General features: G+C 42.3%; 1 long non-coding RNA gene across 2 annotated transcripts; it reads left to right on the forward strand.

Moving 5' to 3' along the window:
• Positions 1-1,529: 1,529 nt before the first annotated feature.
• LOC123382844 lies at positions 1,530-15,167 on the forward strand. 2 transcript variants are annotated; one of them, XR_006591911.1, is made up of 3 exons: positions 1,530-2,340; positions 13,388-13,529; positions 14,003-15,167. It is a non-coding gene; the product is annotated as an uncharacterized LOC123382844 (long non-coding RNA). The 2 variants fall into 2 exon arrangements; XR_006591910.1 differs by having other exon boundaries at positions 13,391-13,529.
• Positions 15,168-15,889: the final 722 nt, after the last annotated feature.

Below are 15,889 nucleotides of genomic sequence, written 5' to 3' on the forward strand. Positions count from 1 at the left end.
GTGTGCTACAAATCACTCTTGCTATGCAAGGTAAATTGCGATCTGTAAATAAGCTAAGGAATTCTGTGAGCAAATAAACCTGGAAAGTATGCAGTGAAACACCATTCAGACAGTTGTCATTTCTTAATACTTCTTAACGGCTTTTATGTGCCCCCAGACGCTGCTGAGCTCCCTACGGAAGAAAGGACGTACACAACAGGGTGTGGGGAAGGTCCTCCCTAGAATGGCAGGGCCCCCTTATGGGGCCTTCCCATTTCTTCCACTATCACAGCATTTCAGGTCTATTGTTACTCCTCAGGTTTGCAATAAATGCCAATATTCGATTTTAGCTTTCCTCTTCTCAGGCACCCCATGCTACATGAGTTTAAGCGATATAGTCCCCAAATGCTTGTGCTGTTTAGAGGGTCTAGCCCTGGAGAAAAAGGCATCAGTTGGGTACACAGCAGTGCCTTGGCACCCAACTGGCACAGAAGGGAGCCTCGAAAATATTTGTTACAGATGAAAACATGGGGACTCACATTCCAGTGCTGCCATTTCCTAACTGTTGTCAAAACAGTTATCTGAGCCTTACTTTGCCCAGCCGTAATGTGGGCTAACACCCATTTTAGGAGACGGTGATCAGCTTTCTTCCCTGCCGGCGGAAGTAAATTTTTCTTTGCCTTTGTGGAATAATTTCACCTGAGGCTTAGATAACTCCTCCTTCCATTTCTCCTACTGTTTTTGTTTTCAAAGTTTATTTATTTTGTGAGAGAGAGAGAGTGGGGGAGGGGCAGAGAGCCAGGGGGCCGAGGATCTGAAGCAGGTGACAGCAGAGAGCCCCGTCTGGGGCTCAGACTCATGACCCTTGAGATCATGACCTGAGCCTAAATCGAGAGTCAGATGCTTAACCAACTGAGCCACCCGGATGCCCCATTTCTCCTATTTTTTTTTTTAATACAGATACTTGTTAGGTCACTTTTTCCTAGGAGGACTTTGCTATTTTTCATATACTTGTCATCACCCAAGCATATAGAGATATCTGAAGGGCCAGTTCAAAGGCCATTACAGTCCTTCCTTTCTTTATTCTTTCACGTATTCGATAATGATTTGAGGGCTAAGTATACTGAAGCCCTGTGCAGGGCGCTGAGGATATAGCAGACGAGGGTGAAAAACAACAGCGAAAGAAACCCCTGAAATCCAGTTAGTCCCCATGTCTCTTTAGGCTCCTCTTGGCTGTGAGTTTCTCGGGCTTTCCTTGTTTTTGTAGACCTTGACAGTTTTGAGGAAGCCTGGTCGAGTATTTTGTAGAACGTCCCTCAATTGGGATTTGGCTGATGTTTTTCTCACGATTAGACTGGGGTTACAGGATTTTAGGAGGGAGATTACAGAGGTAAAGTAACATTGTTAGCACACCATACCACGGGTATATACTATTGATGTGATTTATCCGTATTAATGTTAACCTGCTCACATGGCTGACACAGTGCTTGTCCACTTTCACCACTGGAAAGTCACTCTCTTTCCCCCTTTCAAAGCCTTGCTTCCTGAAAGGAAGCCACTGTGGACATTTAAGGGGTAGGGGATCATGTTCCCCCTCCTCAAGGGCCATGTATTCACATAAATGATTGGGATTCCTCTGCATGAGAGACGCGTCTCTTCTATTACGTTGTGTTTGTTTTATGAGACGGCGGCCGCGTGAGCGTAACCACGGTGACGATTAACATCATTATTTCCGGACGGCGCCGATACTCTAAGACTTCAAAACTTTGTTGGGAAAAATAGAAACTTGCAAGAAAAACCCATGCAGAAGCTGAAAACGGTTTTCTCAATGGCAAGCCGTGGAGACCCGGTCTTTGGTGTTCCTTTTCTTGAACAAACCAGTGAAATGGGCCTATTGGTTATGCGTGCTTAGCAAAGACCATCACTTGCGGTGGAGATATTTGAGGGCTGCCTGCTCGGGAACTGCCCTGTGTCACACTTCACAAAAGGTTGTCCAAGGTATGGGCAGATGTTGTGAGCAAGAATCTGCAAACAGAACCTCTAGGGTGCTGTCAACGGTGTGTTTATGCAAATCTGACGTGGAGTCTATTTAATCTCAGCTACTACGGGGTGTGACAGAAGCCCTGGAATTTCAGGCACTCCTCCCTGGGCACGACTAACGTGCATTCTTTGTCCCATTCCCACCTGGACTCTTCACGTCTACTGGCTCGGCTGCCCGCATCCCAGACTGGGGTGGAGGGCTCTTCCCCATGCAGAGCTCAGCTTTCTGAGGCATGCCATGCAGTGATCCCTTGGGGGCCTCGCCCTGCACCCAGGGACCACCATGGTGCCCAAGCTGGCAGCCCCGGATGCCGTCACGAGGTGGGTGCGACTTTTGCCTTCTAGAATCAGAGATCACACGTGCAGCTGGTTCTTGCGTGCTCTGCCCTAATTTCCCTTCTGCTCGGGACACTTCACAGGCTTCATTAAGTAACCGCCGTTGACAAAACAGAGTCCTGACTTCGCCAGCTCCTGCATTCTCCCCTGCAAAACATTTTGGGGTATGGGAATCCAAAATGCCTGCCTGCATCCGGGGGAATCAGAAGAGAAGGCAACAGGAGGGAGCTGCAAACTAAAATCTCAAAAGCCAGTTCTCCCGCCACATTCTCTGCTTATAAATCTATCTGGTTCAGCCGAGTGTGTGCTTCCCATTCCAATGTCCCCCACTGAGAGGGTGGACCCTAGGTCCTCCATCCAGAGTTGGTCAGCTCCGCTCACGAATGAAAGATAGAGGAGAGCAATTCCCACGCACGAAGACCCCAGACTGTCTGGGTGATATCTCCCTCAGGGTCTCCAGGCCCAGTGAGAATCAAACTTCCCCAGCCCTCCCAGCACTGGCTCCAGCCCAGCCTGGGGGCTCTGGCTTAGCCTTTGCTTAAGGATCGTTTGAGTATGTTTTCTAATAGTTTTTAGTTTTAGACAGTTTTAGGTTCACTGTAAAACTGAGTGAAAAATACGGAGATTTCCCATATACCTCCTGCCCCTACCCATGCGCAGGCTTCCCCACTATCAACACCCCCTGCCTGGGTGGTACGCTTGCTAAAAGAGATGAACCTATACTGACACGTCACAATCGCCCAAAGTCCACACTTTACCTTAGGGTTCACTCTCAGCATCGTGCTTCTATCGGGTTTGACAAATGTTTATGACATGTGTCCACCGGAATATTTTCACTGCCCTAAAAATCCTCTGTATTTCGCCCATTCATCTCTCCCTCCTCCCAATCCCTGGCCACCACTGATCTTTTTACTGTCTTCAGTTTTGGCTTTCCTATAATGTCATATAATTCGAATCAAACAGTACGTAGCCTTCTCACATTGGTTTCTTTCACTTAATATGTACGTAAGGTTCCTCCGTGTCTTTTCATGGCTTGATAGCTCGTTTCCTTTTTTTAAAAAATGTTTCTTTTTTTTTAAGTAAACTTTTTATTTCAGTGTTAGATTTGTAGAATTATTATGAAGATAGTATATACAGAGTTCTTGTATATCCCACACCCAGGTTCCATTATTAACATCTTACCTTAGTATGGGACATTTTTCACAATTAATGAACTAACATTGATACATTATTATTTACTAAACTCTATAGTTTATTCATATAGCCTTAGTTTTTACCTAACGTCCTCTTTCCATCCCAGGATCCCACCCAAGATACCACATTACAGTTAGTTGTCTTGTCTCCTTAGGCTTCTCTTGGTTGTGACTTTCAAAATTTTTAATGACCTTGACAGTTTTGAGGAATACTGGTCAGGTATTCTGTAGGGTGTACCTCTACTGAAATTTATCCTATGTTTTTCTCATGATTAGACTGGGGTAATGTGTTCTGGGGAAAAGGACCAAAGGTAAAGCACCATTCTTACCGCATCCTACAGGGATACCCACTATCAACATGACATATCACTGTTGATGTTAATCTTGATTACCTGGCTTGAGGTAGTGTTTGCCAGGTTTCTCGATGGAACATTATTCTTTTTTTCCCCTCCCTCTCCCACTTCACTCCTTGGAAGAAAATCACTATGTGCAACCCCCATTGGGATTTATAGTTAACTTCACGGAAAGCAGAGTATCTACGTACAGTATTTGATTCTTCAGCATGGGATATTTGTCTATTCTCCTCATATATTTATCCAATTATTTATATCTGAATAGATATTTATCTCATGCCTTGGACTATACTACTACTTTATTTATTTTCTTGCTCAAATTGCTTCAACTTTGGACACTGGGAACCCTTTTTTTTTTTTTATGAAATTTATTGACAAATTGGTTTCCATACAACACCCAGTGCTCATCCCAAAAGGTGCCCTCCTCAATACCCATCACCCACCCTCTCCCCCCTCCCACCCCCCATCAACCCTCAGTTTGTTCTCAGTTTATAACAGTCTCTTATGCTTTGGCTCTCTCCCACTCTAACCTCTTTTTTTTTTTTTCTTCCCCTCCCCCATGGGTTCCTGTTAAGTTTCTCAGGATCCACATAAGAGTGAAACCATATGGTATCTGTCTTTCTCTGTATGGCTTATTTCACTTAGCATCACACTCTCCAGTTCCATCCACGTTGCTACAAAAGGCCCTATTTCATTTTTTCTCATTGCCACGTAGTACTCCATTGTGTATATAAACCACAATTTCTTTATCCATTCATCAGTTGATGGACATTTAGGCTCTTTCCATAATTTGGCTATTGTTGAGAGTGCTGCTATGAACATTGGGGTACAAGTGGCCCTATGCATCAGTACTCCTGTATCCCTTGGATAAATTCCTAGCAGTGCTATTGCTGGGTCATAGGGTAGGTCTATTTTTAATTTTCTGAGGAACCTCCACACTGCTTTCCAGAGCGGCTGCACCAATTTGCATTCCCACCAACAGTGCAAGAGGGTTCCCGTTTCTCCACATCCTCTCCAGCATCTATAGTCTCCTGATTTGTTCATTTTGGCCACTCTGACTGGCGTGAGGTGATACCTGAGTGTGGTTTTGATTTGTATTTCCCTGATAAGGAGCGACGCTGAACATCTTTTCATGTGCCTGTTGGCCATCCGGATGTCTTCTTTAGAGTAGTGCCTATTCATGTTTTCTGCCCATTTCTTCACTGGGTTATTTGTTTTTCGGGTGTGGAGTTTGGCGAGCTCTTTATAGATTTTGGATACTAGCCCTTTGTCCGATATGTCATTTGCGAATATCTTTTCCCATTCCGTTGGTTGCCTTTTAGTTTTGTTCGTTGTTTCCTTTGCTGTGCAGAAGCTTTTTATCTTCATAAGGTCCCAGTAATTCACTTTTGCTTTTAATTCCCTTGCCTTTGGGGATGCGTCGAGTAAGAGATTGCTACGGCTGAGGTCAGAGAGGTCTTTTCCTGCTTTCTCCTCTAAGGTTTTGATGGTTTCCTGTCTCACATTTAGGTCCTTTATCCATTTTGAGTTTATTTTTGTGAATGGTGTGAGAAAGTGGTCTAGTTTCAACCTTCTGCATGTTGCTGTCCAGTTCTCCCAGCACCATTTGTTAAAGAGGCTGTCTTTTTTCCATTGGATGTTCTTTCCTGCTTTGTCAAAGATGAGTTGGCCATACGTTTGTGGGTCTAGTTCTGGGGTTTCTATTCTATTCCATTGGTCTATGTGTCTGTTTTTGTGCCATGTTTATTTCTTTTTGAGAGAGTGAAAGCGGGGGAGGGGCAGAGAGAGGGGGACGGAGGATCTGAAATGGGCTCTGCGCTGACAGGCTGACAGCAGCAAGCTGGATATGGGGCTCAAACCCACAAACCGTGAGATCATGACCCGAGCCGAAGTTGGGCAGTCAGAAAACTGAGCCAGCCAGGTGCTCCAGATAGCTCATTTCTTTTCGGTGCTGTATAGTATTCCACCGTCTGGCTATAGCACAGTTTACACATTCCCCTGCTGAAGGACATCTTTGTTCCTTCCAAGTGTGGGAAATTGTGAAGAAAGCTTCTAAAACATCCCTGTGCAGGTTTTTGCGTGAACATAAGTTTTCAGCTCATTTGGGTAAATACCAACACAATTGCTGGGTTGTATGGTAATGGTATGTTTAGTTTTTTAAGAAGAATCTACCAAACTATCTTCCAATTGTTGGAGGCCTGTAATCATGGCAGAAAGTCCAGCTGGTCTTCAACCAAATCTCCAGCCATATCTCTGCAATCCTTGGAGTCCCTCCCACAGAGATTAAGAGTTAGTTCTCAGAATGTAAGAGGGAGAGCCAGTGGGTAGCTGCCTTGTGAGTGGCCAGCCACATGAGAGCCAGGCATTCATCACTCATGGAGTGTTCTGGCCTTGCTATCTTATCTTCCTGATTATTGGGAGAACAGAATGTTAATGACGGGGCCTGTGTTCATAAGAGACCAGAGTTGGTCTATACTCTGGTTCCCCTTTGGGCTTCTGAGCCCGCCATCCCAAATACGCACCCACATACACACAACTATGCTTTGGTTTCCACTTCCTTATCTTACACATTGTTAGATGACCCAGAAGGGTGCTTACAGACATTTCCCCTCTGAGGCTGGACCGTGGTCTCTCCAGTTACGCAACAGGATATGAAGTCCAGCCCCTGCACATGAGCTTCCACATGCATGGCAAGAAAGGTGACATACAGGCAAATGACATGCAGTGTCTCTGTCATAAAATTAGGGAGTCTCTGAAAGGACATATGTACACAGCCAGCTTCCCAAAGTCTAAAACGCAGTAACCAGGCCTCTTAATTGTTCAGCCAAGTCCTCATGATCCCCACCTGATAGTGTCAAAGCTGGTGCCAGAACCCGAAAAGCCAGGTCCCCTTACTTGGGGGAAGGAACGAGTTACCCCCAGTTTTTCCTCAGGCTTTCACATCTATAGTCGTTGTACAAGGTTCACAGGGGAGGGAGAGTCATTTTCGGCACAGACGGGAGTGTGGACCTGAGCAGGGACACTTGGGGTAAAGACCCCATGAGGAAAGATGCTGACCTGTGAACTCCAAGAACAACCACGTGAAGTAACAGATGTGAGTCACTCGCAGTGTTGAAATTTCATTTGTTACCCCAAAGGCTTCAGACAGGTCTTGTTAAACTTCAGAAAATCCAGAATTACAGTATTCAAGATTTAATTTCACCAAATAAAAAATTTGAGAAGATGTTGCCGTGCCAGCCAAGGTTATAATTTAAACATGTGCCCTCATAATTTGCACTCTATTTTGACTGCATCTTCTACTTTTTCGTAATCCTGAGAAAAGACAATAGTCGTATTGCAAAATCAAGAATATTCTCAATTTCCATATGCTCCTAAAGTGGAGTTGGAAGCTGTTCATAGAACGTAGAAATCACCCCCACCCCACCCCCTTAAAATTGTAATCTACAGTTTAGTTCAGAGCAGTTCAAATGTTGACGATGTTGTAAACCCCATGAGGAGCCTACCCATAGCCTAATTTTTCTTCTCCAGTGACTTGCTTTATAATTTGGTAATGTTGGCTTTGTAGGAGTAGGTTTGCCAATTGTTAATAAAATTGCTGACCACCTGCAAAAGAAATATTGAAGTGTCATGGAAAAACATATCTCAGAAAAGAAAAAAAAAAAGCACAATAATTAGAACCATGTATTTTTCCTTACTGTGGCATCTCGTTTTATAACAACAAAACCCCATTAGAATAAATTCTGGGTTTCTAAAAGCTGGGAATTAATTGCAGTGGTGGCTTATATATAAATAGATGTAGCACACTTTTTCAAAACAGAGGAATCTCAAGTTACTCTGAAATGTTGATTTTTTTTTCAGATTCATTTTTTTTAATTTAGAAACATATCACGTATTTCTAGAAGGAATCCACTTTGAGCAAACACTGCCTGGGAAATCTGTACTGATTGTGAAATTTGGATTTTTAAATAAAAATTCAAGGGAGAAGTAAACAATTTGCTTGGCCATTTGACATGGCCAACAAACCAGAAAGACTTCCCAATACAATCTGAACTATTTCACAATTTTTGTGAATAAAGTGTAACCTTTTAGTATTAATTTTATTTTTTCAACGTTTTTTTTATTTATTTTTGGGACAGAGAGAGACAGAGCATGAACGGGGGAGGGGCAGAGAGAGAGGGAGACACAGAATCGGAAACAGGCTCCAGGCTCTGAGCCATCAGCCCAGAGCCCGATGCGGGGCTCGAACTCACGGACCGCGAGATCGTGACCTGGCTGAAGTCGGACGCCTAACCGACTGCGCCACCCAGGCGCCCCAGTATTAATTTTAAAATAAAGGATTAAGCCCAGTTATGAATATCTCAGTCGCCTAGTCAATCAGAGCTGAATGGCATGAACACAAAATGGACTTTCAGCTATTCAATGCGGTGGCATAGAATGTTTTTCAGGGTGAAAGTCAATGATATCACTGTAAGGAAATCAAAACATACGCAAACAAAATGAGGATCCTACCAGAGAACCCTGGGGAAAAGCACCGTGGCAGCTGGAGCTACATCCATAGTCAATTCTACCATCGCCAGGCATTTGAGGAAGCCACCCAAGGTCCTAAAATCTCAGGTAGATACTTCACAAGGCTGGTGTGTTGTAAGACATTTTTCCTATTGAAAGTGAAGAATATATAAGCTAGCTTATATTAATTACATCATATTCTCAGGATAAAACCCGGACTTGGCCCCATCCTAAAGGCTTGTATTCAATTCCCAAGGCCATCAAAACACATTTAGAGATTCTAGTGAGCCGAAAGACAAATAAATATTGTTTGCCATAAGATGTATGCATGACAGAACAGAAGATGAGGAGGAATAATTGGAGGATGGGAGAAGAAAGGCAGGGTGAAATTTCAAGATGAGTTTATTTCTTGACAAAAAGATTTGGCTGATGATGCAAAACAATGTAATTAGGGGGCGCCTGGGTGGCTCAGTCGGTTAAGCGCCCGGCTTCGGCTCAGGTCATGATCTCATGGTTCGTGAGCTCAAGCCCTGCGTCAAGCTCTGTGCTGACAGCTCAGAGCTTGGAAAGTTGCCTCGATTCTGTATCTCCCTCTCGCTTTGCCCCTTCCCTGCCTCTCTCTCTCTGTCTCTCAAAAATAAATAAACATTAAAAAAATTCAAAACGATGTAATGAGAAAGAATAGGAAACCCCTGAAAAGTTAAAGAATTACTAATTTTTAAGTGGGTACATTTTATTATTATTCATCAAATAATCCTTTATATTTTGTGTACTTTTGTTTCACCTGCAAAGATCTGATTGTGCCGTTTCAAGATGAAAGTGACTATTAGGAAATAGTCTTTCCTAATGTGATCAGATTGCTCAGTGAATTATCACAACCTGCTCTGATTCACTTCTTAGATATGCCCATATCATATTTTTCTTCCCAAAATGAGCTAGGAGATTTCCCTTTGGGAAATAGCTTCACTTCTAAGGTCTAGACCAGGGGTCAGAAGATATTTTCTGTAAAGGGACAAAAAGTAAAATTTTAAGGCTTCTGGGACTTCGGTGCAACTCAATTCTGCCATTATAGTACAAAAGCAGCCTTGGATCATATACAAAAAATAGGCATGGCTGTGTCCCAATGAAACTTTATTTATAAACACAGCAAACCAGATCTGACCCATGGATCATAATTAGCCAGCTCCTGGTCAACATAATCAGGAATTTTACATTGTACGTTTACATTGTCTTCTTTCCTAAAAGCCAACAAAATTTTTCCAAAGGCAACAGGACAGGGTGGTAAAACAAATGTTGTATATAGGGTAGGAGAGATACATTAGGTCAGGACAGGAGACATGTGGTCCCATCTCTATCACTTATTTCCTTTGTCCAAAAGAAAAGAACTTGGTGATAAAGCATATAGAAAAATCTCAATAGTTATCAAAAATGGTAAAATCCCAGCAATGATTCATGGTTCAAAAAATAAAACAAGAGGGGGCGCCTGAATGGCTCAGTCAGTTAAGTGTCCAACTTCAGCTCAGGTCGTGATCTCATGGTTCATGGGTTCGAGCCCCGCATTGGACTCTGTGCTGACAGCTGAGAGCCTGGAGCGTTGCTTCAGATTCTGTGTCTCCCTCTCTCTCCTCCTCCCCTGCTGGTGCTCTATCTCTCTCTCAAAAATAAGTAAACATTAACAAAAAAATTTTAAATAAATAAAGTAAAATAAGAGTAAACCTAAAAAGAATTTGTAAATAAAACCCAAAAATTGAAAGCGATGATCAACTTACGATAGCACCTAAAATACACAAATAACAATTTCACCTCTGGAGATGACTGAGGGATAGCAGTGGGTAGGGGGGCATCCAACTATCTGGGCGTCTATGAAGACAGCATAAACTTGATCTCGGCACTCAGACTCTTCAGTAGGATAGAGTCATAGACCTAAGGAAATTCTAGTAACTTACAAATTTTGGTGTATATATACCAAATATTAGTCATCTTTAGTCATACAGTTATTCAGTCGGTAATAATTTGCTTTTAGTCATAAAAATGAAAATCTGGGAGTTTGCACATCATCCCTCTTTCCCCCAAGAACTCATAAAGGAACACGCACATTGTTCATCAGTTCACAAATCAGGAAACCCCCAGATTGTACTTTGAGAAGGAGCGATGTAAAATGTTCCCACTTTCACGTCTTTGCTCACAGAGTTGATTTCTCCTAGAACACTGTTCTGTACTCACCCCTTTCTCTTTTCATTCCTCATGTCCAATCCCCACACATCATACCACTGCCCCTGGGGTCCAGGCAAGCTCTTCTTCTTTGCACAGTACAGCTGGACATTTTCATTTTTCACTCTTACCAACTGGAAATAATTTGCTGGCCCCCATCCCCACCCAAAATATCACTTGTGCTTGACTCCTCACTTCATAGCATTTTTGATGTTCAACTTTGTGTTATGGTTATATATGCCCATGTTTTTCTTCTGTGATCCTTGAAGAGGGTGGTTGTATATTGTTTTGCTACAGTGGGTCATTGGGTTTGGGGCCATGGTTTCAGCATAGGCAACTATCAGATGCATAAGTGAATGCTTTATTGGAACATGTAAAGCTGTTATAACCCTTGACATCAAAGGTATATGTTCTTTTCCAAAGGCTAAGATTGAACCCCAATAGCCCAACTAGGCAAATTCATTCCATGTATATAATTATTTACTAGACACATATGAACAACTGTAATTCTTTTACAATTATATAGAGTTTATGAAGAAATTTTTAGATATTATCTATTTGGAGTCTCACCATCACCCTGAAAGGGTATCAGAGAAAATTACAGTTGAAAAACTGAAGCTCAGAGAGTTTAAATGGCATCACTAAGACACTATACTTAGTAACTGGTGGAAAATAAAACTGAGGCACTATAGAAAATAGAAATTCTCTCATACCTCTCTGTCTCCTTCCCTCTCTCTCTCTCCCCTTCTCCCTCACACACCTTTAAGTAGAAGACAAATACTGCCCTAATAAAACCTGTCCTAAGACTAATATATTCTAAAGTTATTATATTATACTGAAAATAATTAGGATTACTACATTATGCGCTAGATTTACTGGAAGAAATTACATGAAGGAAATTTTTATTTCTGAAAATTTGGGAGTAAAGATAGACTCCTGTGAAAGAATTTCCTTCCAGATAATTTTTACTTAAATTCTTATCTCATTTAATAAGAATATGAACTTGGCATTGAGAATCTAGACTGACCAATCACATTATTCTGAAAGAAAAGTCAAATGTACTGGGTTCTGACACGAAACTTTCTACAATAAATTTCGAAGGATTTAAGAACATCTAGTTTTGACCAAGACAGTAGTCATTCAACATGGAGACTTTTAGGGAGTCCGCATTGGAGGGCTGAAGACCATATCACATGAGCCATCTGCCTGTCAAACCAATTGCTCAATTGCTCATAATCATGGAGAGCTGAGCGCATTTGTGCCCCCAAGTGTTTCGTATGGTCAAGGCCAAGAGTGGAACAATGCAGGGGTTGTCAGAAGATGGTGAAGAGCCAGAGGAAGACATCTTCCCTGCCTGTCCAGGTGACATCTACATACTGACACTATCAATCCCTCCATTCTTGCAACAGAAAACAGCAAAAGTTGTGACATTCTACCCATGCTCCTGCTTCATCTCATGGCCCCTACTTCCCACTTTGTCCAGAAGGACCACCTCTCCCCTTGGTTACGGCTGACGCTTAGGGAGGAGCCTAACTAAGAGAGTAGGCCTTGGAATCTGACATGGACAGATTCCAGCTTTCCTTCCCAATAAGTAATGGGACGTTGGCAAAATTACTTGACCTCTCTACCCTTGTTTTCTTATATGTAAGAGAGGAATTATAGCAGGCCTAAAATATATTGAGGGCTCATTGTAGGCCAGGTAATTCTCTAAGCACAAAAAGTATATTCACTCATTTAATCCACACAACTGTCACCATTAGTATCCCACTTTATAGGCAAGAAAACTGATGCACAGACAGTGTAAGTGATTTGCCCAAAGTTCACCATTAGTAAGTGGCAGCGCTAGGATTCAAACATAAGCAGTGAGTTGCCAGACTCCTGCCTGATTCTTTACCTCTGTGCTTCACTGGCTCCGATTGTAAAGTTAACACAGTTTACAATCATATATTTGTCTGTGTGATTATTGGTCTAATATCTGTCTCCCTTGCTAAATTTAAGCCACCTTAACATGCTAATCCACAATCACCTCATTCATAAAATGGGGACAATAACCATCGCGCCAGCTCATTGACTTGTTTGTAGGAATCAGGGAGGAAGTGTATGTAAAGCCTTTAGCATCGGGCCTGGCCACAGGGAGAGCTGAATTCAACGTAGCTAATAGAATTCGTACTTTTAGTGATCAGATGCATGTTTTATCCTATGGTTGTTTCCTCTGCCGCTGTAATCATATACACAAAGAGGCCATCTCCTGTTTAAATATGTCACTGTGCTTCAGCCATCTTGTATTGCTTACAATGAGAAAAAAAGGTTTCTGAGACAAAGAAAATTCTTACCATTTCAGAAGAGTTCTGTGGCTCCTGAGGTCCACTCATGGAAGAGTTTTTCTCTGCTGATCAGACCATTCTCATTTTGTCTTCCTCATGCTGGCAACTTCCAACTCGGTCTCTCACAAAGTCATTACTCACCTTAGAGAAGATCTATTGTCAGGGGAAAAAATGTGTGGGGCACCTGAGTGGCTTAGTTGATTAGGCGTCCAACTTCGGCTCAGGTCATGATCTCAGGGTTCGTGGGTTCGAGCCCCGCATCGGGCTCTGTGCTGAATGCTTGCTCGGAGCCTGGAGCTTGCTTCGGATTCTGTGTCTCCCTCTCTCTCTCTCTGCCCCTCCCCTGCTGGTGTTCTCTCTCTCCCTCTCTCTCTCAAAAATAAGCATAAAAAAAATTTTTTAAATGTGTGACTTGATATTTTTCCTCTTGTCCTATTCTTTCCAGTAGCAGCTGTCATTGTTAAAGAAGCAGCAACAAGAGGATTGTTGATCTCAAAAGCAGTACGAACCAACACTTAATAACAGAAGCATGTTTTTAAGTTCCCTTCGTATATTATCTCACGTAATTACCACAGTGACTCCATCAGGTAGGTCCTTTTAGAGCAATTCCCCTTATCCACGGGGGATGTACAATCAGAGACTCCCAGTGGACGTCTGAAAGTGTGGATAGTACTGAACCCTCTCTATACTATGGTTTTGCCTTTACATACATACCTATGAAAAAGTTGAGTTACTTTTTAAATTTTTTAATGTTTATTTATTTATTTTGAGGGGTGGGGCAGAGAGAGAGGGAGAGAGAATCCCAAGCAGGCTCCACGCTGTCAGCACAGAGCCCACCGCAGGGATCGATCTCATGACTGCGAGATCATGAACTGAGCCGAAATCAAGCATCGGACACTTAACCAACTGAGCCACCCAGGCACCCTGAAAAAATTTAGTTTTTAAAATAGGCACAGTAAGAGATTAACTACAATAACTTATGATCAAATAGAACAACTATGCCAATGTACTATAAAAAAAGTGATGTGAATGTGGTCTCTCTCTCTCTCTCTCTCTCAAGATATCTTACTATGCTGCACTCACCCTTCCTCTTGTGATGATGTGAGATGATAAATGCCTGTGTGATGAGATGAAGCGAGGTGAATGACGCGGGCCCTGTGACGTAGCATTTTAGGCTACTATTGATCTCCTGACATATGTCAGAAAGAAGACCACCCATTCCAGAGCGTGGTTGACCGCAGGTAACTGAAACCATGGAAAGTGAAACCAAAATCGTGGCTAAGGGAGGACTCCTGTGTATCCTGATTTCACGAATGAGGAAATAAGTCTTAGAGAAGCTAATTATCTTGAAGGTAATATGGCCAGAAAGGAGCAAAACTATGAGTTGGATCACATTACTCTATTACCTCCCAATCTCATTTGAAGACTATGCATCATATTTTAAATATGTGTTAGCTTTTTGAAAAGAAGTGTTGAACATCCTCAGGTCCTGCAGATTTCTGACTTGGTCCTATGGATTTTCTTGATAGTCTTTGTCCTATTAATAAAAACTCTTCATCAATGTTGCCAGTGTTGATTCATATATGGTCTCTCATAGCTTTTGCACCCATCAATTACAACGTAAAATGTTGAACCCAAATGAAAAAGTTTTGTCTCCTTTATAGATGTCAAGTACAGGCAGATTTGAAAGATGGCACAAAGGAATAGATGTGGAGATAACATAAATATGAAATCAGTGGTCACCTCTCTTGAAAATATCAAGTCGCTTTGTGTGCGAGCTATTGAATGTTATATGCAGACACTTTGCAGAATGAATGTTGTATATGCAGCCATCCTGTGTGTGCACACTAAACATTGATTTCTGAAATGTGAAAATGCACTATTTTCACCAAAGTTGCTCTGCAACTTAAGAAGATGAAAGTTGAGGGTTGCCCAGCCTCTCTTTCACCCTCCCCACCCCCTACAACCTCCCTTCAAAAGGATGACAGTGCCTCCAATTGTCACTGTGAACTTGAAGATGTTAGAAAGGGGTGGTTGAAGGAGAGGCTCATCCACCACCAAGTCTGCTTTATTTTTTTTTTCTGTGAGCTTGTCTTTTCTGAGCTGCAGAACAGCCCTACAATTGTTACTTATAAGCATGAGCTGAGAAATTTTTGAGAGTCTTATTTTCTTTCTTTTTTAAAAAATTCTTTTTATTTACATTTATTTATTTTTGAGAGACAGAATGAGACAGCACGATCAGAGGAGGGGCAGAGAAGAGACACCGAATCCGAAGCAGGCTCCAGACCCCGAGCAAGCATTCAGCACAGAGCCTGATGTGGGGCTCAAACCCACGAACTGTGAGACCATGACCTGAGCCGAAGTGAGACACTTAACCGACTGAGCCACCCGGGCACCCCAGGAGAGTTTTATTTTCCATTTTAATTGCAGTTTAAATTTTTAAGACAACCAGAAATGGCCAAATTTTCCATTTGCAACATCCCAGCAAAATTTGCGACCCAGGACAGTCTCTAAACACAAATTCCCAATTCATTTTCTTGTAACTTTGACCCTTAGGCAGGTACCAGCTACAAAAGGCTGTAGCCATGATGGGTCTGCCTGGGAACATGCTTTCAAAAATTTACAGATCTTCATCCTGCCATGACTGTTGGAAGACTTTTGGCTTCACTCTGAAAGCCATAAAACCATAAAGCAGATCTGAGAAAAACCCACAGCTGCATACATCTGATGACAGTCTTAAACTGATTTTCCAAAGATAGGGAGCTCAGCAAAACCCAAACTCCATGATGTCAACAACACTGGACTTTTACTCTTTAAGCCAATGGGTATTCTCTGGAAGATTTAATCCATGTGTTCCTGATCTACTTACAGTTAACTCATCAAAATGCCATTTGCCTAAGTGTTTCCAAAGTTGCCTGAGCTCTTATTTCTCAGTCCCTCAAATAGA

Source organism: Felis catus, chromosome F1 (genome assembly GCF_018350175.1).
Source record: "Felis catus isolate Fca126 chromosome F1, F.catus_Fca126_mat1.0, whole genome shotgun sequence".
Taxonomy (NCBI): domain Eukaryota; kingdom Metazoa; phylum Chordata; class Mammalia; order Carnivora; family Felidae; genus Felis; species Felis catus.